General features: G+C 42.0%; 1 long non-coding RNA gene across 3 annotated transcripts; it reads left to right on the forward strand.

Moving 5' to 3' along the window:
- The first annotated feature begins 503 nt into the window (after window positions 1-503).
- LOC129203332 (uncharacterized) lies at window positions 504-23759 on the forward strand. Of its 3 annotated transcripts, none has more exons than XR_008575983.1 (4): window positions 504-796; window positions 903-1373; window positions 16188-17155; window positions 20068-23759. It is a non-coding gene; the product is annotated as an uncharacterized LOC129203332 (long non-coding RNA). The 3 variants fall into 3 exon arrangements; XR_008575984.1 differs by lacking the exons at window positions 16188-17155; window positions 20068-23759 and adding exons at window positions 7088-7253; window positions 8062-12821; XR_008575982.1 differs by lacking the exons at window positions 16188-17155; window positions 20068-23759 and adding exons at window positions 7116-7253; window positions 8062-12821.
- The last annotated feature ends 2095 nt before the right edge of the window (window positions 23760-25854 follow it).

A 25854-nucleotide genomic window follows, 5' to 3' on the forward strand; every position in this document is an offset into this window, starting at 1 on the left:
TCAGACACTTGCTGCAGCTTCATACCACGACTCCTCTCCATCATACGACCCAATATGCATCCACACTCATTTGTTGTGCGTATTAAAGGACAATGACTTTTTCTGTACCTCACAAGAGGTTTACTCTTTCACCAAGCCAACCTTTCTCTTCTTTTTCATTCAAAAGAGGCTTTGGGCAGCTTTCCCAGAAGAAGGGTAGAGGGGAAAACAGGGACTGCAGGAGACCTGAGGCCAGGAATGTGGAGGAGGTCTGACTGAGCAATGACACTCTGTGCTTGCTTTTTCCTTTCCAGGCCCCAAAGAGGGATATTGAGAAATATGGACTCACATTTCAGTGAATTCTCAAGCCTTTAAGACCAGGAAAAAGGGGATTTCAGAAAGATTATTCTATGATCACCCATTAGGGGGCATCTCTCCCCTTCACGTAGAGTATCCAGTGGCTGGATCTCAGACTAGTTAGACCATCAGCCCCATCCTGCTCATCTGCTCCGAGCCAAGTCTGCTTCTGACAAGTGCTCAGGAAATTATGAAGTTTGTTCTCTGCCTCACTTCACCTCTGAGTATTTACAAATGTCATGGGCAGTGTTTGTTTGTGGAAGCCAGCCGGTTGTGGTGGTGTGTTTTTGGTTTTTTTCCTCTACCTCCTGTTCTTTTTTACGGCCCATTATCAAAACCACAGCAGAGATCAAATTTAGCATGATCTCATCAAAACTCTGCAAGAGCTCAGAAAGCTCTTCCCAAGTAAAGGAGGGTTTGCATTTATCCTTGTCCCCAAAGGCTGACTGCAGGACTCAAGGTGAGCAAGCAGGTTGCTGCTGTGGTGATTTGTTTTGTTTTCAGGGTTTTTTTGTTTGTTTCATTGTGGGTTTTTTTGTTGGTTTTTTTTTTTTTTTTTCATCCAGAGATGCTGATAGCTCAAAATGGAACTTTTTCGTTGCACCTTCCCAGCTGCAGTCAAGTTCCTTCTCAAGTAGAGGCTGCAATCTTTGATCAAAACCAGAGTGAATAAATGCTACTATAACAGCAGGGGGTGAAAGAAAAACTGCTGCTAAGAGACTGAGGCTAACTTGTGAGACCATTTGGCATATTCCTCTAGTATATCTGGCAGCCTTCCTCCAGAAGACTGATCTCTTTCTCACCCTCATAATCTCTACTGTTGGATTAAACATTTGTCTTATCCGTAAGGTAACTTTCCTGCTGACAGAGGCTAAAGAAAACTGTAGCCAGGACTGCCTGCGAGGATGGGTGACAAGAATGAGTAAAGTTATCAAACTGCTTTTGCATAAGAAATGCTCAAACATACTCAATGTCTCTTTCCTGGAAAAGAAATTACAGAGGAGGATGTGACAGAAGGCATGAATGGCCCACTGAAAGTGAGTAGGATACTCTTGTTTACTATTTCTTTCAATACAAGAATTAAAAATACTAGAAATAGCATAAAAACTAGTGGGTGACAAGTTCAAAACAAAATAAAGATGGACTTTAAGAGATGAACTATGGTGAATCTAGATATAGTGTCTGAAGTTATTCATACCTCCAGCTCCTGACCCTGGCCTGCTGTCTGCAATTGTCAGCTCTCAAACAGAACTTGGATGATAAAGAAGCTGAGAGAAAAACAGACTCAACCAGGCTACAAAACCTTGTTCCCATCTCTGTTATCCTTGCTAGAAAATAATGTGGAGAAGGGGATCCATCGCATGAAATTGAACATGTGGCTAAATACTTACCATGGGATTAATTTTATTTAAAATTGCATAACTGCCATGCAGAAAAATGTGCAAGATAATGAGTCTAGACGCTCTTTGCAGTGAGTGGAGTAATGGTAAGCACAAACTTAAGCTCAGCCTGATGTATGTATTTGAAACAGGTGGGATGATCTACTCTGTAGAGGTGAAAGTCACCATAGTCAAAAGAGAACCAGGTAGTCTAAGCAAGTAAATGAGACTCTGAAGTCCATGGAGAGATGCCAGTCTCCAGGTGTGATGACCTGATGGATGTGGTTATAAGCCCATTCCCTCATCCAAAAATCTAAATCTGTCTCCACAGCTCAAACCTTGAACAATCTGGGTTTTTTCTTCCATTTTGTGAAGTACAGGTTGTGGTCCAGAAGATTGGGCATGAGTAAGACTTAATTTTATTATGCATTTTCACCTTGACCTCGAGCATAAGAATTGCCTTATGGGAGGGACTGTGGCCTTATCACTTCTTGTGTCTATCTAATTAGTCATATGCTAAGAAAAGAAAGAAAGAGAAGTGTCTGCTCCGCTACCGTATGCAAGAACGAACACTCCTATAATAATGTCTATGATAATGACCAAGGCTTTTAGCTGACAAGAAACTGGTTGCTCTTTTAATTGTCCCATTACAAGACTTAAGGGAACAGGCTGAAAGAATTTCGGTTTTCTTAGTTTGGAGAAGAAAGGCTGGAGGAGATACAAAAACAGCTTTTGAGTGTCTCAAAAATTGTTTTGGAGTGGAAGAGAACAATCTGTTCTCTGTGTCCATGGTGGCTAGGTCAGGAAGCCTTGGACATAAATTACCAAAAAAAAAGTTTCAGATTGGTGATTAAGACAAACTTTTTAACAGAAAGGGTAGTGATACAATAAAATCGATTGCTTGGAGCAGCAGTCACCTCCACTGGATGTCTTTAAGAATAGGGTAGATGTCAATCAAGAATGGTTTACAGTGTTGTTCCTGCCTAAGGACATAGACATGTACTGCATAACCTTTCAAAATCTTCTTTGATTCCCTGTGGCACTCTTTTCAGTCTTATTCTCATAATTGGAGTTCATTATCTACTGTATTAGTTTCACTGTTTCAACTGTATTGATCTACTGAATCATTCTTAATTATGGCCTCAACAAAATCATTACCTTGTTCCAGCTTTTATTGGTTCACTGAGATGGTAGTAGATTAGCTCTGTAATATGCCTGCTTAAGCATATTTTTTTCCTCATCCAATTCTGAAAATAAGCATAGCTTATAAATTAGGTAGCACTAGCTAATTGCAATGAAGTCAAAGATTGTTGGGACACAGAATATTCAAAATGAGCTATGAGTAAAGCCACATAGATCTCCTTCTGAATTAATATTCAGCTCCAGCACGCTATTAATAGAATTGTCAAACTTAGCTAAACGCTTCACTTTTTCTGAGCCAAAGATAGGCAAACATGGAACATCAAGGCAAGAAAAAGCAGAGGTCTGTCAAGCAAACATAGTTTGCCCCTGGCAAGGAAAGTGGCAAGGGTGAAAGTATGATCTATGATTATATAAAGTTTAACCTCCGTTTACTTCCTCTATTCTCTTTTTTTCAATACCCCCAGCTATACAGCAGTCTTCTGTTAAGAAGAGAATTCATCTTTGGAGCTAGGTTGATCTTATGACCTTGGCTTCCCTCTTCCTCTGTAGGGCAGAGAGCAAGGAATAAGAAAGTTTTCTTTGGACTGGTTTCCTGCACATCATTAAAAATCTTATGTTAAGCTCTGTCACATTCACATTCAGTATATGTAAAATAACATGTCCGCAATTGAGATCTAGTCATAAGCCAGTCCAATAAAAGTAAATCCTGAACCAGGAGGCTTAATAATCCCTCCAGAATTCATAGTAGCATTGAATATGATTATGATGAATATTCTTGCTATCTAAATACCCACTTTGGGATTTGTTGTGGTTTTGGCCCTTTTCCAGAGTGGATTCACAGAACTGAAGAAAACCCTACAGAGAACTAGTTAGCTCCTTCTTTCTAGTGACATGATTTCTGACAGATGTTTGTCAAACCTACCCTTAAAGACATTTTGGAAGGGAGATTCCCCACCCATAGCCACACAATTATTTCCAGTGCCTCATTTTTCACTCCATTAGAGATAGGAGGCTTCTTAAACCCTAATCTTAATCTCTTTACTCCAAGTTAAGAACATGACTTCCTATTCTATTCTCCATGGGTCTTGGAGAACAGATTATTCCTTCTTCAAACACCCTCTTATATATATGTTCCTCTCATGGGTGTTCTCTTTCTCAGTCCAAGCCAACTCAAAATGCCTACCTCAGCTCACTTATATACTGCTTATCTTTTAGAGTCAAGACTAACAAATTAACCCTTTCTATAACAGGTCTGCCTTGACATCAGAATTGTAACACATCGTCAGGTAGGCACACTCAGACTGATTTTAACCCACCTAGATCAGGTCGTGTTGTTGATGTAAATGTGGAAGAAAGCAAAACCCATGTGAACAGAGAGGAAGATGTTCCATGAACTCCAGCTACATGGCTGGCAGGATTTGTGGTAGCTGTTTTGAAGCTATCTATCTCAGGTATAGTTATGTGAGCTTTCATCACAACAGAAGAGCTGGATGTACATAGCAATGAGTGACCAACTGTTATCCAAATGGGTTCAGTTTTTGGTGCCATTAGAGACCTTAAAGGGAACTGAGACATCCATACAGGGCTGGAAAATGTGACAGGGGACCTTTCAGCAGCTGGAAGCCAGAACTGTGAGGGTTTCAGCTGATATTTGAAGCGGTACCAAGTGTTTATATCTGGGCAACTGAATTTCGTTCAAGAGGTTGATAGTTGATTCACCCCTTTGAAAAGAATGTGACTAAAATGGGGCAAATGAATTTGGCTTTGGAAGTGCCCATTTCTCTTCAGTGGTACAAAAGGGGCCAAGGTAACAGGTCAGATGTAAACATCTGAAGCTGGGTGGCATGAAATCCACCCAGGTACTTCTACCAGACTGGCACATGGTATCGAGATACTCACAGCATCTTACTATAAACCAACTAAGGTTGCAGGAGCCAGCTAGCTCCCATATCTCAGAGTTCTGCATGGGCACATTTACCTAGATTTCTCATCTGTTCAGGGAGCCAAATTAGTTTATACACTGTTCTACTGGTCTGCTAATTAGTACCCACCACAGACTGTTACCTAGATACCTTTTTCCACTAACGGTCTGCACTGCAAATAAAACCACAAGTCCTGTGTATTGGAGGAGTCATACAAAATATTTGAAAACCGTGTGGTTTGAAAGCCTGTGCAGATTAAAGATGCCATAGCTGATCTGTTGTTTCACTCACATTGGAGGAGCCCTGCCTTTTCCCATGTCCTCCATTGGTGCAGTAACACCAGATAACAAGGTCATGAGAGCAATTCAGCAGCTATTTTAGTTCCTCCTCACGAAGTCACGGGTTGTGCTGCAGCTCACTGTAAGTTAATTAGTGATGCTGCTTTCCTGGTTTATTCCACTTGCCCTGCCATAAAGCGCTCTGGTCCTAGAGGCAATATTTCTTCCCTCATGCCCTGCAAAGTAATTAAAGGGAACAAGTTAGTGGTATGTCTACTCCATCTGCCTGGCTTGATTAACCCCTTCAGTGTCACTTTTTATGGGAAGAAGAGAAAGAATTTCAGTGCTCACAAGTCAATTCCAACTGTTGATACCAGACGAACATCTAGACCCAGCGCAATAGCAACACATAAATACAGAAGGTGGTAAAAAAACCCAGAAATGCTGAGCCACTGGACTACTAACCTGCTAGCTAGACTACCTAATTAGCATCGCTTTGAAAGAGTGATACTCTTTTTTACCATATCTTACCCTCAAGTACCCCATCGACAAGTAACATGAGTGAATAGTCTTCAGAACAGGACAACCAGATACATCTGCCACATAGAGACCTAAACTCACAGCTGGGCCACGACGGACTGGTGAAAATAACTCTTGCACTGTTAGAACAGGTCACACTGCAACAAAGAGTAATCAGACATAATCGGGTGAAATGGAGAGCAGTGGGAGCCACCGACGTGATTTTCCTGCTTGATTCTCAACGCTTACCAGGTTGTGAATAGTGTTATTAGTTACAAGCTGGGGATAGGTGGGAAAAAACAGTGCAAAACCTGTTTACCTGAGTACACCATGCTGGAAAGGTTTGTTCAGGTAGTCAAAGGCTGTGGGTTTTGGAGCCCAGGTTAAACCATTGACAGAAAAAGATGTTTTACTGGGGAAATACAGGAAAGTCTTAGTATCGTTCTGTAGCAGGAAGTCTAGGGGAAGGCAATATGACTGAAACTAAACATTTATTTGTAAAGAAAAGTATGGGATTCATTTTTCTTACATGGGAAAAGTAAGAGAGTTGACCTCTTCCAAGGCCATATTAAAATTCAACTTGGCTTTAAAAAACAAAGAGAGAAACAATAAACAGTCTTTCTGGAGCTGTGTCCTGTGAAGTTGAAAAATGTAATTAGTCACAGCTGATCTCTAATAATTTCATGCCACAGGGATTTGGGAGCCTTTATATAGTAATTAAAAAGAGCTTAGGCCAAATTAGTACTGGTTAAAAGATAGGTTGCTTCAAGGGAAAAAAAAAAAAAATTGCCATGCAAGTGGATGTCTGTAAAGAGTTTTTCAAAGGGAAGAGGGAATGTGTTGATTTCTGCCTAAACTGCCCCCAGCATTTGCTAGACACATTCCCTGCAGCCCACCTAGCAAGGCTCGGCGCTAGGGACTGTCTTGTTCCCTTGGTCCTGCCAGAGCTGCCCTCCTGGCCGACCAGGAATGTGAACCCAATGGAAACACTGAGAAAAGGGGCAAAATCGTGCTGGTTCACCAGCTCAGGCAATGGGAGCATTGACCTGAGTCCTAGGGTCTCGTCCCTTCTTGCGTGACATTTACGTCTTTCGTGTTAAACAGCCACTGCAAATCTCACCCTTGTTAATGCTATTAACCCGTTGACCCCATCTTGAGCTTAACACAGGGAAGCAAATCTACAGAGAAAACACCACCAGCAAGCTCTTGGTGTTGTTTCAAGCTGATATGTTGGGAGTTTTTAAAGGACAATGTCAGAGAAGGTTACATTTTCAGACATTTCCAAAGTTAGTACCAGGGCAAAGGAATGAAGCGTGAATGTGTGTATGATCAGGTGGTAAACAAACTGCACAAGGCCTTGTCAAAACCAAGCATCATCTCAGCTAGCTTTTGCTGTTGGTAATGTAGATGTCTCCGGCTGAATTCATTATACCTCTCTTTACAATCAGTGTTGAGAAATAGACATTTTTGGGGTATCTTGCATCAGCCCTACTTTAGATGTCTTCTCTAGGAGGGGATTAATTTCACCTTCTGTTCAGCAAATCTTCACTGAACCTCATCAAGGACCTTATGACCAGAGCAATCTGACTGAAGACCCAAGCACGAGACAATTTATTCAGCCATCCCTCAGGCAGAAGGATCCACTGGAAACAGTCTGTCAGGTTGTGTCAAAACAGGTTAGTAGTCTACAGAAAACTGTAGAAGTAATAAAAAACACATTATTTCAATGTTCAGGTGCTTCACAAATAGCCTAGTGGGAATGCACAAATGTAGAAATTCTCAACGTAGATGTGCAGGTTGGCACTAGGCAAACTGGCAACATAGCAGCATAGCTAGGATGAATGAGAGAAAGAAGGTTCAGGTATATTTGTTTAGCATCTGACCTATAGCATACACCAAGCCTCCCAAAGGGTCACTTTGAGGTTGCAAACATGTCTTGTGAAGATGGATTCCACAGATAGTTGACCACAGAAGTGTTTGGTAAGGATGTAGTGTGCTCAGTAGAAACAGAGGAGTTACATGATAGTTGCAGATCTCTCATGCAAAGAGTGATTTGCAAAGGCTTATATTTCTGCCAAATGCATGTGAATTTTAGTTTAGAAAGATATATGATTCCAAATTAAAATTTTTCCTTTTTTAATTTTTTTTTTAAACTTGGGCAAAGCAAAATATTTTCCTTTACCTTATTTGTGGAAACTGCTGGCTCATGTTCACTTTTTCTATTTAAATAAAGAAGCTAAGCCCCTTCAAAAGATCTTTCTGCACAGACAATTCAGTGTCAGCATCAGCATTAAGAGACTGAAATGAGTTGTTTACATTAAAAGGGTCATGAAGCCTTATCTATGTTGGGACTATTCATATGCAGGCAAACATTTAATGAAAGAGGAAGACTGATTGCCATGGCAACCATACATCTATGCTGCTAACCACCACTGTGCACCTCCTGTTTCCACTGATGGCAGCCCTCTGTTTTCTTTCATACAGCCAACAACAGCTTCCTGCGCTTTGAGTGACTCAACCCTTCCCTGTCCCAGTCTGTCACCTAGCGAAAGCCAACGAAAAGAAAGGTTTCCCTGAACCTGCCCCAGCAGTGCTGCTTTAGAGTACTTACCTTTTCCTTTCAGCATTTGTCAGCAGAAACTTCTACATTTTTCTATGGTTTCTTTGTTTTTCTGTAGCAATGTCTGTGTGACAACCAATGCCACTACTCTTTACCAGACCTCACAAGCATCTTCATTCCTATATTGCAAAGCTCCATGTGACAGGGACACGGTGTCCAGGATGTCAGCTGTATGAAAGAAGAGACTCATAAATACACTTAATAGTTTTTTTCAAACCTCTGTTTTGGCAGAAGAATGAACCTGAGGGAAAGATGCCCTGGCTGGGTCCTCTGAGAGCATGGTCTTCCTAGGTGACTCACTGCTCACTTGCACCACTGCTCTTTGACTTCTGCCTCACCGTATGACCTTCGCCTGACCAAGACCCACCTAACAGAGGACAGCTTGAGCTGACAAGTTGCTTCTGGAACATGTGGTCATTGAGGAGTATCAGCTTTGGCCTCTGCTTGTGAGGAAACAAGATGAAGTTGCAACTGGTTGGCTCATTCTTGTGTTCAGTGCATGTAGTTAGGGTATGGAGATTGCAAATCCTGACCAGTGGGGTGGCTAACAAGGTGACACCTTGAGGAAATTGCAGGATGTTAAAGATACCAGATGAGCAGTCATAAATATGCAGATGACTCACCCTGACACTACAAAGAGAGAAAAAGGGGAGGAGAGGAATATCAGTTTAACAGAATTGACAAAGAAGAGGGAATTTAATAGCAGAACAATATCATAAATACTAAATAAAGGTATAAAAGTAATAAAGCCAGAGGTGATGGGGAAGATGCAAACAGAGGAGTGCTGTTCATGTGGGAAGGCTTGGAGATTATAAAGGGGAAATCTTCAGAGGAGAAATGGGGAGAGAAGGGAATATAGCGTGAAGCAAATAATGGGAACAGGGCTGTTCAGCAGTCCCTGTGCAGCAGGAACTCTGTGCCTGATGAGTGCAGCTTGGAGCAGAGCAATAAACTCACTGTTTCCACTGTGTAACTGCCTGACTTCTGTGGTTAGGAGAGATCTAGACTGTTTTAACCTTCCACCAGCAAAGGAAAACTGAGAGCTGTCTTTTGCCCTGGATAGAGGAACACTTGGTGCATTTTCCACCTACCAACATCACCTCTTACTCTCCTTGAACAGCATGAAGACTTAGGATGGCTGCTTTGTCACCCAAAGGGTGAGAGAGCAAACTTCAGCCTGTTTATATATGTTCAAAGAAAGCTGGAGGCCTGAGAACTTCTTGGAGAGAAACATCCTGGAATCACCCCTGGGGTCATTTGCAGAGAGCAGTTACAGTGATGGAGGACATCAGAGTAGACATGTTACCCTCTGGTCCCAATGGGCTGCACATATCACTTTGTGTCCACTCTTTGCCAACTGCAAAACTGCTACAGGTCCTCTTTGAGAAGTCTGCCTCTCTATATTAAGATGTGGCAGTTTTTAGAGCTAGAACCAGGTAAAAAAGCCACTGTTACCAAATGCCACAGCCTCGGCAAGCATTTTCTTCAGCGTAGGTGAAGCCTTAGAGTCTGGAGGTGAAAGAGAAGCTAAAGAAAAGTGTCCTTTCTCATCTACTTTTGCTGAAGATAGGACTTCAAAAGCTTACGTAATAGTTAATATTATTAAGTCATTTTTCCATAGAGTCCTGTTCAGAAATCTTCTGCAGCATACAGGTTCAATGTATTTTCTCTAGAATTTGTGAATAGACTGTGTTATTTTGGAAACAGATGGTCTGAGTAAGTCCTTGCTGCCCTTCCTCAATGCTGCAACCAGTCCTCATAGCTCTGGAGCCAGAGGTCTCCATTGTTCTTCCCTTTCACAAATTCAGGTGTCCAAGTAGTCTGTCTGAAACAGTCTTTGTGCCTACCAGCTCCAGCCACGGGCCAGAATTTAAATGTGCGAGGGGTGATAAAGCATAGCTCCTGCCCAAGGACCTCATAATGACAAAGACCTTACTGGTACGTTCTAATTGGAGATTTACAGAAAGAGAGCTCAACAGGTTATGGACTCAGTACAGTCCTCACCTATTTACAGTCAAGAAGATAAATCATTTAAAACTTGATAAGAATTATATATTAATTTGAGAAATCAGAGTCGGAATTTATCACATATTCTTCTAATTTCATTAGTGGTAGGAAAAAAATCCCAGATCCAAAGATATCTATTGACTTTATGACGTATTGTTACTTCATCCAAATTTTGCAACTTTTATCTGTCTCCATGGATTGCATCTATAATCCCTGTGTGCATCAGTGTTTGTACTACAGAAACATCAAGGTCGCAGTATGCCAGACATGTCATCCTGGATGCATTCCACATTCGATCTAGATACGTGTGTTTGGAGTGCAATCACCACAGACTCCATCCGTTGGAGAATAACAGGTAGCTCCTGCAGGTGGTTCAGCCCATTACAGATCTGACTGACTCCCTACATGCCTTTCTCCAATAACTGGAAAGAGTCTTTGACTGCGTAAGGTCCTAATTTAGGCATCTCATTTCACTGCCCAAAGCCAAATGGATGACTCTGGGCTTTTATGTATGAGCAGTAAGAGAAAGCCCTGCCATGGAGAAGACTCTGTTCTTAACAGGCAAGGCAAGAAAGAGGCTGGGTTTAATAAAAGATCTAGTGCTTGCAGAACCAGACTCAGTGTCCACTCATGTCAGCTCCTTTTGGCTTTAAGCTGTTTGTATCATTGGTATGTTTTCATCACATCAGAAGAAGTGAAGGGAGGCCCAGAGAGATTAAACCACTTGCCTACATTCATGTGGGGAGTCTGTGGACAAACTGAAGAATGAGAACAGATCTCCAGGGGCCTTGACTAATGGCTTAACCACGAGATCCTCATTCCTTCCATGCTGTGACTGCTCGCCTTCCAGCTGTCTTGCACACTCAGGGTTGAGGAGGGTTGAATACATTTGGATAGCATACGGCACAAGCTGAATCCCTGCCAAGATTTTAGCCTAAACTTGTACTGTCCTCTTTTGAAGTTTTAAATGAAGTGGAACAAAAATTTCTCTGCTTTTAAAAGTCAGTTTGGTTTTAACCTTCTCTATGATACTTGCCTTCCTGGTTCTGATCAGATGGTGGTGTGGAAATTATTACAATCGTCAACACTATTTTTGTAGGATATCCAGTCAGACTAGAACAAAACTTCGTATCTTTCTCTTCATCCTTCTCCTTCTCTCTCTCTGTCTCTTTTTTCTTTCTACCTACCTACGTACCTACCCTCTTTGATAAATATGTCCATCACTTTTATCACTGAGCATGTTCATCTTCCAAATACTAGTCTCTTCCAGCTATATCAAAGAGAATACATGTGAAATGATCAAATGTTTTTTGAAGGACACATTTAATGGGTTTTGCAAAAATATGGAGCTCAAAAATATGTAGCTTTTTTCTAGGGTATCCAGGTATTCTACCTATATAGGAATATTTACTTCAAGATCAAAAATATTGAGGGTCGTGAGGCACTGGCACAGGTTGCCCAGAGAGGTTGTGACTGCCCCTGGCTCCCTGGCAGTGTTCAAGGCCAGGTTGGATGGGGCTTTGGGCAACCTGGGCCAGTGGAGAGTGTCCCTGCCCATGGCAGGGGGTTGGAACTAGATGGGCTTTAAAAGTCCCCTCCAAACCAGGCCATTCCATTCTTAGATTCTAAGATATGGACCAATTGATACCAAGCTGTTTGTGGTGGGTTGATCCTGGCTGGAGGCCAGGTGCCCACCAAAGCCGTTCTATCACTCCCCCTTGTCAACTGGACAGGGGAGAGAAAATATAACAAAAGGCTCATGGGCAGAGATAAGGGCAGGGAGAGATTGTTCACCAATTACCGCCATGGGCAAAACAGACTGAACTTAGAAAAAATCCAATTTATTATCAAGCAAAACAGAGTAGAGCAATAAGAAATAAAACCAAATCTTAAAACACCTCTCCCCACCCCTCCCTTCTTCCCGGGCTTAACTTGTCTCCTGACTTTCTACCTCCTCCCCCACAGCGGCACAGGGGGATGGGGAATGGGGGTTGTGGTCAGTTCATCACATCTTTCTCTGCCATTCCTTCCTCCTCAGAAGGAAGACTCCTTACACGCCTCCCCTGCTCCAGCATGGGGAGACAGTCCTCCACTAATGTCTCCAATGTGAGTCCTTCCCATGGGCTACAGTTCTTCACCAACTGCTCCAGCGTGGGTCTCTCCCATGGGGTGCAGACCTTCAGGAGCAGACTGCTCCAGCGTGGGTCCCCCACGGGGTCACAAGTCCTGCCAGCAAACCTGCTCCGGCATGGGCTCCTCTCTCCACGGATCCACAGGTCCTGCCAGGAGCTTGCTCCAGCGTGGGCTTCCCACGGGCCACAGCCTCCTTCAGGTGTCTCCACCTGCTCCGGCGTGGGGTCCTCCATGGGCTGCAGTTGGATATCTGCTCTCCATCATCCTTCCTCCATGGGCTGCAGGGGGACAGCCTGCCTCACCATGGTCTTCACCACGGGCTGCAGGGGGATCTCTGCTCTGGTGCCTGGAGCTCCTCCTGCCCCTCCATCTGCACTGACCTTGGTGTCTGCAGAGTTTCTTACATCTTCTCACTCTGGGTGCAAAAGCTGCTGCTAGGTTTGGGGTTTTTTTTCTTCTTAAATATGTTATCACAGAGCACTACCACCACCACTGATTGGCTTGGCCTTGGCCAGCAGCAGGTCCGCCTTAGAGCCGGCTGGCATTGGCTCTATCAGACACAGGGGAAGCTTCTAGCAGTTTCTAGCAGAAGCCACCCGTGTAGTTCCCCCCCCCCCCCCCGCCCTGCTACCAAAACTTTGCCATGTAAAACCAGAACACTGTTCATTACTTCAGTTCTACAAATTTCTTTCCTGTTAGTCTCTACTGCCTTGTGTGATGGCCACAAAAACATCCTCAATAAATGGAGCAAACACCATTTCTCTCCCCCACATTGTAAAAGCGAGGGAGAGAAGAAAAGGAACAACCATGTTTCCTTGTGTTCTCCATCCAGTGGAGTTCAAGGGTTTTGCTAGGTTTACCTGTAAATTTGGCTGTTTCTTATATATGGGATATCCTGAGTAGATCTGAGACTTCCAGGCCATTCAATTCCTTGTGCCAGTACAGGCTGGCAGACAACAATCTGGAAAAGATGTTTTGCAGCAAAGCAATTGGGTGTCCTGGTGGACACCAAGTTGACCAGTTGGACTGTATCAAAAAAGCATGGCTAGGATGTCGAGGGAAGGGATTCTGCCCCTCTGCTCCGCTCTGGTGAGACCCCCCTGCAGTGCTGCGTCCAGCTCGGGGGTCCCCAGGACAAGAAGGACATGGAGCTGTTGGGGCGAGTCCAGAGGAGGCCACGGAGATGCTGCGAGGGCTGGAGCACCTCTGCTCTGGAGACCTCAGGCTGAGAGAGTTGGGCTGGTTCAGCCTGGAGAAGAGAAGGCTGCGGGGAGACCTAATTGCAGCCTTCCAGTACCTAAAGATGCCTACAGGAAAGATGGGGAGAGACTGTTTACCAGGGAGTGTAGTGATAGGATGAGGGGTAATGGGTTTAAACTGAAAGAGGGTAGATTTATATTAGATATAAGGCAGAAATTCTTTATTGTGACAGTGGTGAGGCCCTGGCAGAGGTTGCCCAGAGAAGCTGTGGATGCCCCATCCCTGGCAGTGTTCAAGGCCAGGTTGGATGGGCCTTTGGGCAGCCTGGGCTAGTGGAGGGTGTCCCTGCCCATGGCAGGGGGTTGGAACTAGATGATCTTTGGGTTCCCTTCCAACCCAAACTATTCAGTGATTCTACAAACCAGCAACGTGCCAATGTGGCAGAGAAGGCCAAGAGCATCATGGCCTGCATTAGGCAGAGCGTTGCCAGCCTGTCGAGGGAGTTGATCCTTCCCCTCTGCTCAGCACTGGTGAGACACATCTCACCAGGTGGTCCAGTGCTGGGCTCCTCAGTACAAGAGATAGAGACTTATCTGAGTAAATCCAGTGAAGGGCCTTAAAGTTTGTTTAAGGGATTTGAACATGTGTCTTATGAGGAAAGGCTGAGAGAATTGTGACTGTTCAGCCTGAAGAAGAGAAGGCTCATGGGAATATTGTCCATTTATGGAAATACTGATAGGGGGAGCGAAGAAGACTGAGAAACTCTTTTCAGTGGTGCTCAGTGACAGGGCAAGAACAAAAAATGAAATATGGAAAATTCTACTTCAACCAAAGATAAAAACCTCTTTGCTGTGAGGTAGACAAACACTGGAAGTGGTTTCCCAGAGAAGTTACGGAGTATCCATCTGTGGAGAAATTCAAAACCCAGTTGGACATGACCTTGGGCACACTGCTGTGGATGACCCTGCTCTGAGCAGGGGTGTTGAACTAGATGATCAAGAAATTCAAGACCAAAGCACGTCAGCCTGTCAGCTGCCTGGAACATTACAGATGTGCTGTTAGATCCTTTTTTTCCTAATGAAGCCTCATGGGCCAAAGTCACTCTAGTTAGGATTTACAAGGCTAGGACTGTGTCTGTCCTGAGTCAAAGTGAGGAGTCTGCTCAGGCAGCTGGGGCAGCTTGTCCCGAAAGTATCTACTCTTGCCTTCTGTCTCCTTTCCTCAAAACTCTCCTTCCTAGTGGGACTTCTTCCCATGGCAGGACTGTCCCAACTTTGGTCTCCTAACAAAATGACAGTCCCCTTTCCCCATGCTTTCAGGTAATTCCGGGTACAGCAGCTCCAAATGAAAGGACCTTTAGGGGGAAGGTAAAGTCAGCTTTGCTGTCCTACCCCCATCTGGAGTTTCAAAGTGATACTTTGACTTAGCGGTGGGCTGTGGAGGTGAGTCCAACGGAGAATAAAGATGACTTTTAGAAAAGACAGTGGCATGATTATGCTTCAGCTAAATCCAGTTTTAATTTCCTCAAAGTAGATGTCCTAATTTGCAAATTACTGTTCTGTGATAGAGATCCTATGTCCCATATGTAGTTAAAATATAAACAAGTCTCTTGGGATCAGGTGGGAGCTTATTAAAAGTAGCAAACCACATATGCCTCTTTTCTTGCATTCATAGTTTGGGTTGAACTGCTCTGGTTTTGGTTTGTACTAAAAGCCTTTGCCTTTCCAAAAAAAGAGGCTCCCACAGTGTCTGAGCTCAGCTTTTTATTTTTGTATTTTATTTTTTTTCCTATAACTGGAAGGAACATTGCCTTGTGTTTGGGTGGTCAAATATAGTTTGTGCACCTTGGAAGCAACCAAGGGTTGTTATTTTTTCGTCTATCTTTCATAATAGCTGAAATCTCCCCAGAACTCCCCTAGTGCTGAATTCACGGGCTGTCTGGAATTTAATTGTGGGGTCAACATGGAACATTCTTCCTGGAAAAAGAGATGATGAGGTGGAGTAGTAAAGATGGTTAACCAGAAAAGCAAACAAAATCAGCCATAGACATTTATTAGCATTTAAAATAGAGTCTTGTCAAGTAATATGTGTGTGTGAGCGTGTGAGTATATGTGTTAGTGGAGGAGGGGATTTTTCATAACTGGGTGTTTGAGGGACGGAATAACAGATATTCAGGTTGGGCAAACAAGGCCAAGATGTACCCTGTAATTTTCATAATGAGGAAATTTGGAGCAGGAGACTTGGGATCTGAGGTAAACTCCATGTGATGGTCTGCCAGGGAAATAGAGTGGCTACATTAAGCACGGCTTAGCACGGCTAAGGCAGCCTTATCTAGTGGAAAGAAATTTAGATTACACTGTGTGAAAAAATTCTCTTTCTCTCCCCACAAGCATTGACAACAATAGTATGGTCATTAATAGATTTCTACCCATATCCATATATTTCCCTATATTAATCCTTGGCAGGATAACGAATGCTAAAATCCATATACACAGAAATACATACACACATACACTAGGAAATGGCATTTTTCTACAAAACAGAAAATATAAGTAAATTTTATATTTCGCATTGAAAAACAGTAATGTTGGAAAATTTCAACCAAACAAGAGCTTTGATAACATTTTTTGGTGTATGTGCTTGTTTTCAGAACCAGATCTCAATGCCATCTTGAGTCACTTAGGCTGCTGCTGTGCAAGAGCAGGTGAAGCTACAGCGATCAGGAAGGCCTGCCACAGTTTTGATTCAACCTGTATCTTCTGTGAAACTGAGAAGCAGCAACTTACCTGCTTTGGTGCAGGGCTGTAGGAGAAAGACTAAGTGCTGAAGTGCTGAGAAGCAGAGAGGCAGGCAGAGAGCTGAGATGGAGGTGGGGGATGAAGTGAGACAAAGTGGCTGCTTACCCCTAGGAAGACTATCCAAGCAGCCAGAGAAAAGATAATTTTTACGTGTGTATTCAGGAGGGATTTTGAGAATGTACATCTCTTTCCTAATGCCACAAAAGTCAGGTGTAATGCCTCTCTCTCCTCTTACGAAGAGACCCATATTTATGATTTCTGAGTGCAGAGAGCTGGCATTAATGGTAGTGATTTGGGGTGACTCTGCTTTAGCTCTGCTTGAATGATATTAAAAGAAATCTGACTTGGGAAAAGAGAGCTCTGAATTACTAAGACTGGGCTCCAAAAACTGATTTGCCCCCAAATCATTCATTCCCTTGGAAATGCCTTCACACCCTGCCCCAAATCAAAATCTCTACAGAATCTACAGATCTGGCTCTGAACTTACATCAAGCACTGAAAATCTTGAATTTTAAAGCCAGATTTATGCCACAGATCTCTATGCAATTATACTCTTGCAGATCTGTCACAGACAGGAAACTTTCTGTCTCTGTCGCCTTTTATTGTCAATACACTTCTGTGCTAATTTGTTTTTTCAGAACCAAAGGATCAAAGCATGAAGAACTAGTCTCCACAGACTGCACCATACCAAGGGATAAATATGTCTTCTTTTTAATTTTCCAGCATGACAGTATTGAAACCCAGCCTTAACAGTTGTCCAGCGAGATTGACTTTTTATTGTGCTTGTCTCAACTCGTTAATGAGAACGCTGCTTTTAAAAGTAAGTCTAAGAAAATACCAAAATGAGCAATGCCTCACTTCCTCTCTCAGTCCACCCTTTCCATCCAACTTCTTCAGTCTTTTCTGTCCAGCCCTTTCTCTTCTCCTTGGTCTATTCCTATTACCCTCTGTATATGTGTCATACTCATTGTAATTCAGGAATTGATAAGTCTGGGAGACCAAGAACTGAACAGTGCACCTTTTTTGGCACATCTCTAGAAGATATTAATGCATGGTGAGTTGCCAGGAAATCAGAAGGTGAAAAGTGACCCTTTGGTTGACAAAACCTGGTCTAATGGGGTTTTTTTATTATTATTTTCTTGCCAACTGCTGAGTAGCTTCCACTGAGGAGTCATCATCAAGTCCCAAGGGGATTTCATGGAAATCGTAATTAATCATCCTCCTGTTTCTCTGCTAAACCTTCCAGCATACTGCTTCCTCTTTCTTACCTTCCTCCAACTTTGATGGCAGCTTCCCAGCAGCAATAAATTCAGGACTCTGCATATCATTGGACAGAAGTGTCCACCAGCACTCACAGGAAATCTTCTGCCCACAGACACGGACAGCATGACCCCGGTGGTGTTCAGACCCACAGTTACCCTATGCAATGGCTATCAAAGATCTTTCACATTCTTCCCATCCCTCTCTTTTTTTCTCCCTCCAAATGTGTAACTTATGATGTCTTTAATTTTCATATATTTATGAAACATTTCCCAGTGTTGTATTGATCTTTTGGGATAGCAAATGCTGAGGACTCCTTCTACACAAGAGCTCAAGGGCTGAATAGACACTAAAGCCATCTTTGTGACTCCCCTATTTATTTAAATTCTAGTGATTCTTTTCACCTTTTATCCAGAAATAGAGCCACAAAATTGCTGTTGCTTCTCTTTTCCATTGTACATCTACACAGGCATTTCTAAATTTTGCAGCTTCGTTTAATTTGATCTCCCTTACATCTCTTTTGGCATGGGCAATTCCCAGCTCTATTTTTCACTGATTATCATTTTGGATTGCTGTTGGCTGTCCATGCTCCTTACCTCTTTTGGCCACTTTCCACAAATCCTATATCCTCATGGATATTCTTGGCACTTCCCACTTGAGTAAGATCTGTGAATTTCATTCATGCTTGTGTTCATTTCTCTGCCAGATCATGAATGAGGATGTTAACTAACACTGATCCATGTGGACATTCCATTAAACTGTTTTCCTGCAATGCGATGTAATATTGTGCATGATTCATTACCCTCTGTTCTTTATTTTCAGCATTTCAGTTAACGATTGGGCTATGCAGCTGCTCACAGGGAGGCTGATTTTAATTTAGGTGGCAAGAACAACTTCATGAGACATTGTCTCACATGCTTTGGTACAGACCAGATATTTTATATCTACTGTAATCATTTTAATCTTGTTATTCTATTATAACAAAAAAACCCACATTAAGTCCACGTGTATCTGAACTTAATCTATCTGTTTATACTCATGCAAAGTCAATGAAAAGCACAACTAACTCAAAACAGTAGTTCCCCCCCCCCGCCCCGCCCGACACCTCTCGTTGTAAAGAATAGGAGATTGAGACTGTTATTAACATCATAGCTCAAGGTTGCCTTAGCAGTCAGGGCAGGCATCTATGTGGAAAGGAGGTTGCTTTTCCAACATATGATACAGTAGGGGCTCTGCACCTGCCGAAGATAAACTAGTCCAGGAACCCCCTTTTTAAACTCTTCCCCAGTGAATACAATCTGATTTTCAAAATAGGACTAAATTCGATCCAAGTGTATTCTTGTGAGTGGAGAGAATGAAAGAGAGAGATCAGCAAATAGCAGAAAGCATAGATTGTGCAGGAAAAAGAGAACATGAACAGTTTCTCTTCAGGCTAGCATGACCAGCTTTCTTTAATTTTTAAAGGGAAACCATTTCTGGCTTCTGAGTCCATACCTCTGCCTTCCAAATGCCCAGCTGCCAGCTCACTGTGTCTGTGCCTGAATTGGGTTAGGCACCTGCTGCTTGTATGAAGTTCTGCCTTATTATTTCTGATGCTTCAGGGATAACAGCAAAATCTCCAGAGTTATCCTGAAATGTCTTCTATTTTTTTAAGATATTAAAAAAACCCCACAACCCTTTGGGTTTTTTGAGCAAAAGCCTAAAACCTCTCCTATCAGTGAAGTCTACAAGGTTTCCCTTGCTATAAACAAAGGGAACATTTACTCTCAAAATAAAATGCCATTCAGCAAAGACGTTCCAGGAAAACTGGCACCTCTGCCTCCCTCGTGTGTCACTGCTGCTTCCCCCAAACTCAGCAGCGATGGGATGATGAGCTGCATGCTGTCCTCCATCCTTCATTTCATCACATCTTTTGCCAATTAAACTTCAAGGGGATAGTCTTTAAGAATGAAGATCAAATAAGAACCAGGAAGGGTGAATAAAAAGCTTCATTTTCTGATCCCAGGCCAGTGGAAAAGATGTCTGTTAATTTATGAATGAATCAGATTTGTGCTGGAAGCCATTTACAAGGAATGTGTTCTTGGTTTCTTGCTTCACGCTAGTCAAAGCAAAGTCACCTATTGATGTCGAGCTGCATCTAGGCCACCACTGTTATGCTAACCCTAATGTTAATCCAGGCCCTCAGCACAAATGATTCACAAATTTCATTAGAGCAAAAGGTCTGCTAAAACGTCCAGACAATTCCTCTGGAGAGCTGAGAGTGTATTTAGATTCAATAGACATCTGTATTTGGATTCAAATTACATTCTTAGCTATATTTCTCCTCCCACTGGTTTTAAATCTCCAGAAAAGCATAACTTTAGCAAGGAAGGCTACGTTCCCTAACAGCCAAGAGGAAGATTTACAAGCCAGATGGTGATACTTAAAATAAATAACGAAAAATGATGCAAGATAATTTTTCCTCTCTTTCAGTGTGAAAACATCACCATCCCTTCCTCCTACTGTCTCCATCTCAAGACGACTGAGTACTCTACCCTCACTAAATCCTTCTGCACTAATTAAACGCCCTTTCCTAGCAGTGCTAGAGACGTTGGAAGATACACCTTATGTCATCAGAAAGCAAAATCTTATGTTCATAGAAATAATAAATGGAATGGATAGAAAAGTTCTCCCTGCTGTCCCCCCAAAAATAAGTTTCTGACTGTCATTAAAAAAAGAATGTAAAAGTGCAGGGGGAAAAAAAAAAAGAGGATTTTAAAAAAATCTCTGGCTTTTGGTGGCCAACAGTTTATATTTTCAGTTTATAGCCAATGGATTTTGGCAACTGAAATCCAAAAACACTAGTGGCTTTGAACAAAATAAAACAAAAAGTAAACCAGCAAACCACTCAAAAATTCTTTTTTCTCAAAATATACCTTTTGCTCTTCAAAAATGGCTTAGGATAAAATGCTTCATTTTGCAACCACCAGATATTTAGTTTAAAAAAACAGTAAAAACTTTATTTCTGGCTACCATACTTTGCTTTCATGAGAGCATCAGGACACATCTGGGACTGGAGAGCTCTGCCTGGGACCAGAGCTTAACACTGTATGTTGTTGTGTGTTGCAAAGTCAGTCTGTGGCTCATCATGAGGGAAACTGAGTGAAATTATAGGTCTTGTGCAATACAAAAAGTCCAACCGAATGGTCTAATAATCCTTTTTGGCACTAACATCTGTGAATTGATAAAACATTGTGAACGTTTGCAATGATACTGAGAGGACTGTATTTCCTTCCATGTTGTGGTCTCTTTGCATGTCATTCATCTGATGACAAGCAGATGTCTAAGCAGAAGAATCCTGCTTTAGTGTTGCTCAGAAAACACAAAGTGTTGGGAAGCAGTTCTTTGTCCAACAGAGAATCTCCCTGGTATATCCTATTGCCACCTGCATGTACCCATCTCCTGTTTGGAGATCCGAAGTGTGCTGGGGGTAAGAAGAAAAGAGGCCCTTCAGCTATTCCTGTTAATCATAAGAGACCTTCCTGCTGCAGCTGGAGTAGCAGAATTGGAGGTCTGTACTAACTTAAGCCAAGGATTTGCTAAAAAAAACCCCCAACAGTACAAAAATCTGTGTACATTCATTGCAGTTTCCTCAACACGATGTAGTTCCACATCCTCATCACCAGAGGACCAGACATTGTAAAAGCCCATCAATGCCTTTTGAGTAGTCAGAGCATTTTTAGTGCCTGGGCTTCAGCAATTAAATACTCTTTCAGAAGAGCCAAAACTGAGTCTGGTTGTGGATGCCCCATCCCTGGAAGTGTTTAAGGCCAGGCTGGATGAGGCTTTGGGCAACATGGTCTGGTGGAGGGTGTCCCTGCCTGCAGCAGGGGGGTTGGAACTAGATGATCTTTAAGGTCCCTTCCAACCCAAACCATTCTATGATTCTATGATTCTATGATTCTATGATTCTATGATTCTACGATTCTATGATTCTATGATTCTATGATCATGACAGCACTCATAATTTGATGCTCGACCACCATTCTGTTTCCAAAACTAAGTTAGAGATTGCAGGAGGAAACTACAACACTCTTTTGTTTTGCAGTAGAAGTGGGGCACTGAACCCCACAGTCACCTCATTTATTGTCCATTGGTTCATTTAGTGGGATGGCTTGCAGTGTGCAGGCTGCAATCTTTTGGGGAGAAATCACAAGGGCAGCTCTACTGCAAGCACCAGACATATCCTCCCTAAGACTCTCATGGCAACAAGAGGTTTTCAGTCTTAAGTAGAGATGCCTAAAAAGAGATCCGATTCCTGTTTTCAGCTACCTAATAGGAGTAAGGGGAAGATGTAGACAAACTCCTCTTGGGGCTGCATAGTGATAGGAGTAAAGGCAACAGACACCAGCTGAAAGAAGGAAAATGCCCCTTAGATATTAGGAAATAAATAATTCATTCTAAGGTTAGTCAGATATTGGAAGACAGGCCAAGAGAGGGTACAGAATCTCCATCCCTGGACATACTAAAAACTTAACTAGACCAAGTTCAGCAATCTGATCTAAACCGATCCTTCTCTGAGTGGGGAGTTAGACCTGACAACTTCCAGAGATCTTCAACTGAAAATATTCAATGGCAAGTGTCTGAACAAATTATTAATCCTTAAGCCAGCTTCATACCACATGAGTGGTGGTTATGTTTAGGCCAGACTCCAAACTAAATTGAATCTGAAACAAAATCCTCAAGCCACACGTAACAGATTTATAAGGACCAGGCCATTGCCTTCTTTGATGAATTGATCTCATTTTATTGCACCAAATAACAGTTATGGTAATAAATAAAGAGATCCAAGTTTTCAGCTAGAGCAAATTTGTCTGTATTCAGTACAAGATTGTCCAAAAACACTAAAGGCAACGTTTCTGTAAACTGTTTGATAATCCTTTATCAAATACCTGATAAATCAGGTATGGTATACTTTGCAGTTTGCTCTTGACAAAACTGTATCTGGCTGTAAGGCATACTTTGGCATCTCTGTGCTATCACAGTGGAGATGGTTTAGGTATTTATAAAGTGACACAAATCTGTTGGCATTCTGCTCTGTGCAACATGAATGACTTGATGTGGCAGTTAGCAACAGCAGAGTCCCTTGTGCAGAAGAGGCTGGCTGCCACCCTGCCATGCATGCTTTCTGGAAGCTGTTATCATTTCTGAATGTCACCGCGGTCAAAGAACAGTTGCACTGAACTCCTGGCATCTGTCAGACCAAGTACTCAGCATGGAAACCTTTCCATGGATACCAAAGGAAAAACAAAACATAAATAGAAGCTCCCAAAAGATGTTCCTACCTGAATATGGAGAAGATAGAATAAGCTTTTCTATGAAGCTCTCATTTGATCAGAGCATTTGAGGACAAATACATGAGTTAACCTATTAAATATAATGAATTGTTGGATCATGCCCTTCAATCCTATTGTTTCTTACCAGCACACCTATTCCATAAATCACTGAATAATACTCCCTTGACACTCAGAGTGACACAACTTATTTGATATTATCTGCAGAAACCAAAGATGACTGATGGGCTTAGGTTGTTCACCATATTATGTTCACATCAGTGATGTTTCTCACAGTCTGTTTTGTTAGTCCTTTTGCAGGACTCCTTTCATTGTCCTTTCACAGTATCTCCCCTTATGAAATTAATAACAATCAACCTCAACTTTAGGGGTCTGGTACTGAAATTCTACTTAATTTTTTTCTTATCCTAATTCTACCCTGTTACTCAGTTATGTCATATTAATAAAATTTTCTTCCAAATTAGACATAAATAAATAATGGTTTGGTTTTTGGGGCTTGGGGTTTTTTTTGGCTTTAAACATGAACCAAAACATTAGCGGGAATTGTGTTCTGGATTGAAACAAACTAGAGTCTTATGCAAAGACTTTGCTAAAATAAAAGCAGAAGGTCAAAAAGCTGATTTGGGCCAAACTGATAATAAGTGTTTACAAGACACAGTTTACTATCCTTTTAGCTTTTAAAAATAAAATCTATAAAAACATCTATTTAAAACAAAAATGTCAAAAAGTACCGTTTCAAAAATGTCAAAATTGAAAGCTCCAGACAAAATGCTTTTCTTTCCCTCAGCCAATTGACTATGAATTAAAATAATCCAGCTATATCTAAGCTACTTCTATCCATCTCCTAGACTTTTCCTAAGTAATCCTTATTTTGGCTATTGTAACTTCCTCCTCACTGTTTTTAGGTCTTCAGGCTGAAACCTCCATGGCAGACTAAAAAAGTGAAACATGGATTTGCTGATGACTTTTGGAGAGAACTGAGGTTCACCTGCCCCCAGAATCCCTGTTTTCCCCCACTCTCCCTCCCTCTCCCATCAAATTCCTGGCTTTCTATGATCTGCCACGTCCAATTTGCTGACGATGCCTAATCTTTCTGCCTCACTGTCATAATTTCATCTCTAACTGCCAAACAGAGGTTACACAAATGAATAAAACTCATTTTTTTTTCCCGTTCACGCAGCAGGGAGCTCCATAAAGATTCCCTCATTAGCAAACACGTAGCCACCAGCAATGCCCTTTAGTAGCTCCCTTTCCCTCAGATTCTTTATGGCTACAAACGAAGACTGATCACAGGCCAAAATCTCCCTGCTAAATAATGCACACAAATGAAATACCTTATTTGTCTGACCATTCCCAAGCAGTAAAGAGACCACAAGCATGCCTATGCCATCTCTCTGATAACTGCACCCTGGGCTGTGATCACCTGTGCATCTGAATCTAAATGACTGCAATGACGAGCGTATCTATCGTCCACAAAACACCAGCACTACTTGTATTTTGTTTATAACGGGAGGAAAGGACACATCTGCTTCAAGCTGTTCTGTTGGTGAGATGTTCTCGTAAGGTTTAATCAAGTCACTCGGTAGTCTCAAGAGACTGGTGAAACTGTGTGCTATAAAATGATGTCACGGGGCGAATTTTTGGAATTCAATTTCCATGGCAACACATAACTGTGAAGGGCAAAGCTATATGATGGTGTCATCAAAGTCTGTGCAAACATATAGAATCATAGGATCATAGAATATCTCACATTGGAAGGCAATCATAAGGATCATTAAGTCCAACTCCCTGTTCCTCGCAGGATTACCTAAAACTAAATGCCAAATGCAAAATGGTGACTCCTGGAACTTTAGAATAACATAATGAGCAAAATACTTCCTACCTGCTACACATCCAACAGGCTTCACCTCAAGAGAAAAACTAAGGTTAATCTTTTGGGCAACAGAACATTTTTGGTCAAGGCTATGAGCTGAAAGGCTGACGGAGGGATAACCTTACTGCAGATTTCCTCTACAATTCTGGCCGTGTGTTTTGGCTTCTTTTACGGCTGCCATTCTGTGGTCTTTCTTGTTTATGCAGAGAATACATTCTATGTTCGAGACTAGGTTTCTCTGACAATTTTTACGGTATCAACTGTAACAGGCGTTTGATCTCAAATGCATAGTCAGGAAAGAACCGCTAACTTCAGAGCTTAGGGACGATGTCCTTTGAGGATTCAGGAAGAAAGAAACCAGAACATGATCTCCCAGGTTTTGATTAACTTTAAGAAAGTCTGAAAGATCAACCTAATGAAACTGAGGTCAAGCTGTATTTAAGCTCTTAATCAGCATTTCTAATGAGAATGGGAAATTTTACAGGGAACAGGTTATCATAGTATTTCAAAAACAGGGAAGTTGGAAAAAAAAAGGAAGTGACTCAATCAAGGGAAACCATGAATGAAATCTAGGGTTTTCAAACCTTTTGGGCAAGTTTTACTTTCATAGAATACCCTGCCTTTTTTATTATGACAGCTCCCACCCTATTTCCTCATCAGACACTGCACAGCTCAACAGGACTGTGAACCTCAGGCCAAAGTGAGTAGTCAACTGCATGTTTTGCTGCTGGCATGAGTGGAAATCTTGGCTCTTTGCGCTTAGCCTGGAAGGAAAAAAGGACTCCTTTTTGAAAATTTCATTTTGACATGCTTGTAGGTTGATTGTTGCTCTAAGGATGCTATCTTGCCATGACACATTCATGAAATAGCTCAAAGTTTTACTACTCAACTAATTTTCCAAGCAGCAGTAAAAAATCCCAGTATTATACATGTCACCTCAATTTACTCCTTTTTCTCAGCCTTGCACCTCATTAAATTTTGATTTGTGCCCAGAAGCAATCACAGGACATGAAATTGCTCCAGTGAGTCTTAAAGAATACTAAGTAGTCCTTT

The sequence above is a fragment of the Grus americana genome, chromosome 2 (genome assembly GCF_028858705.1).
Source record: "Grus americana isolate bGruAme1 chromosome 2, bGruAme1.mat, whole genome shotgun sequence".
Lineage (NCBI taxonomy): Eukaryota > Metazoa > Chordata > Aves > Gruiformes > Gruidae > Grus > Grus americana.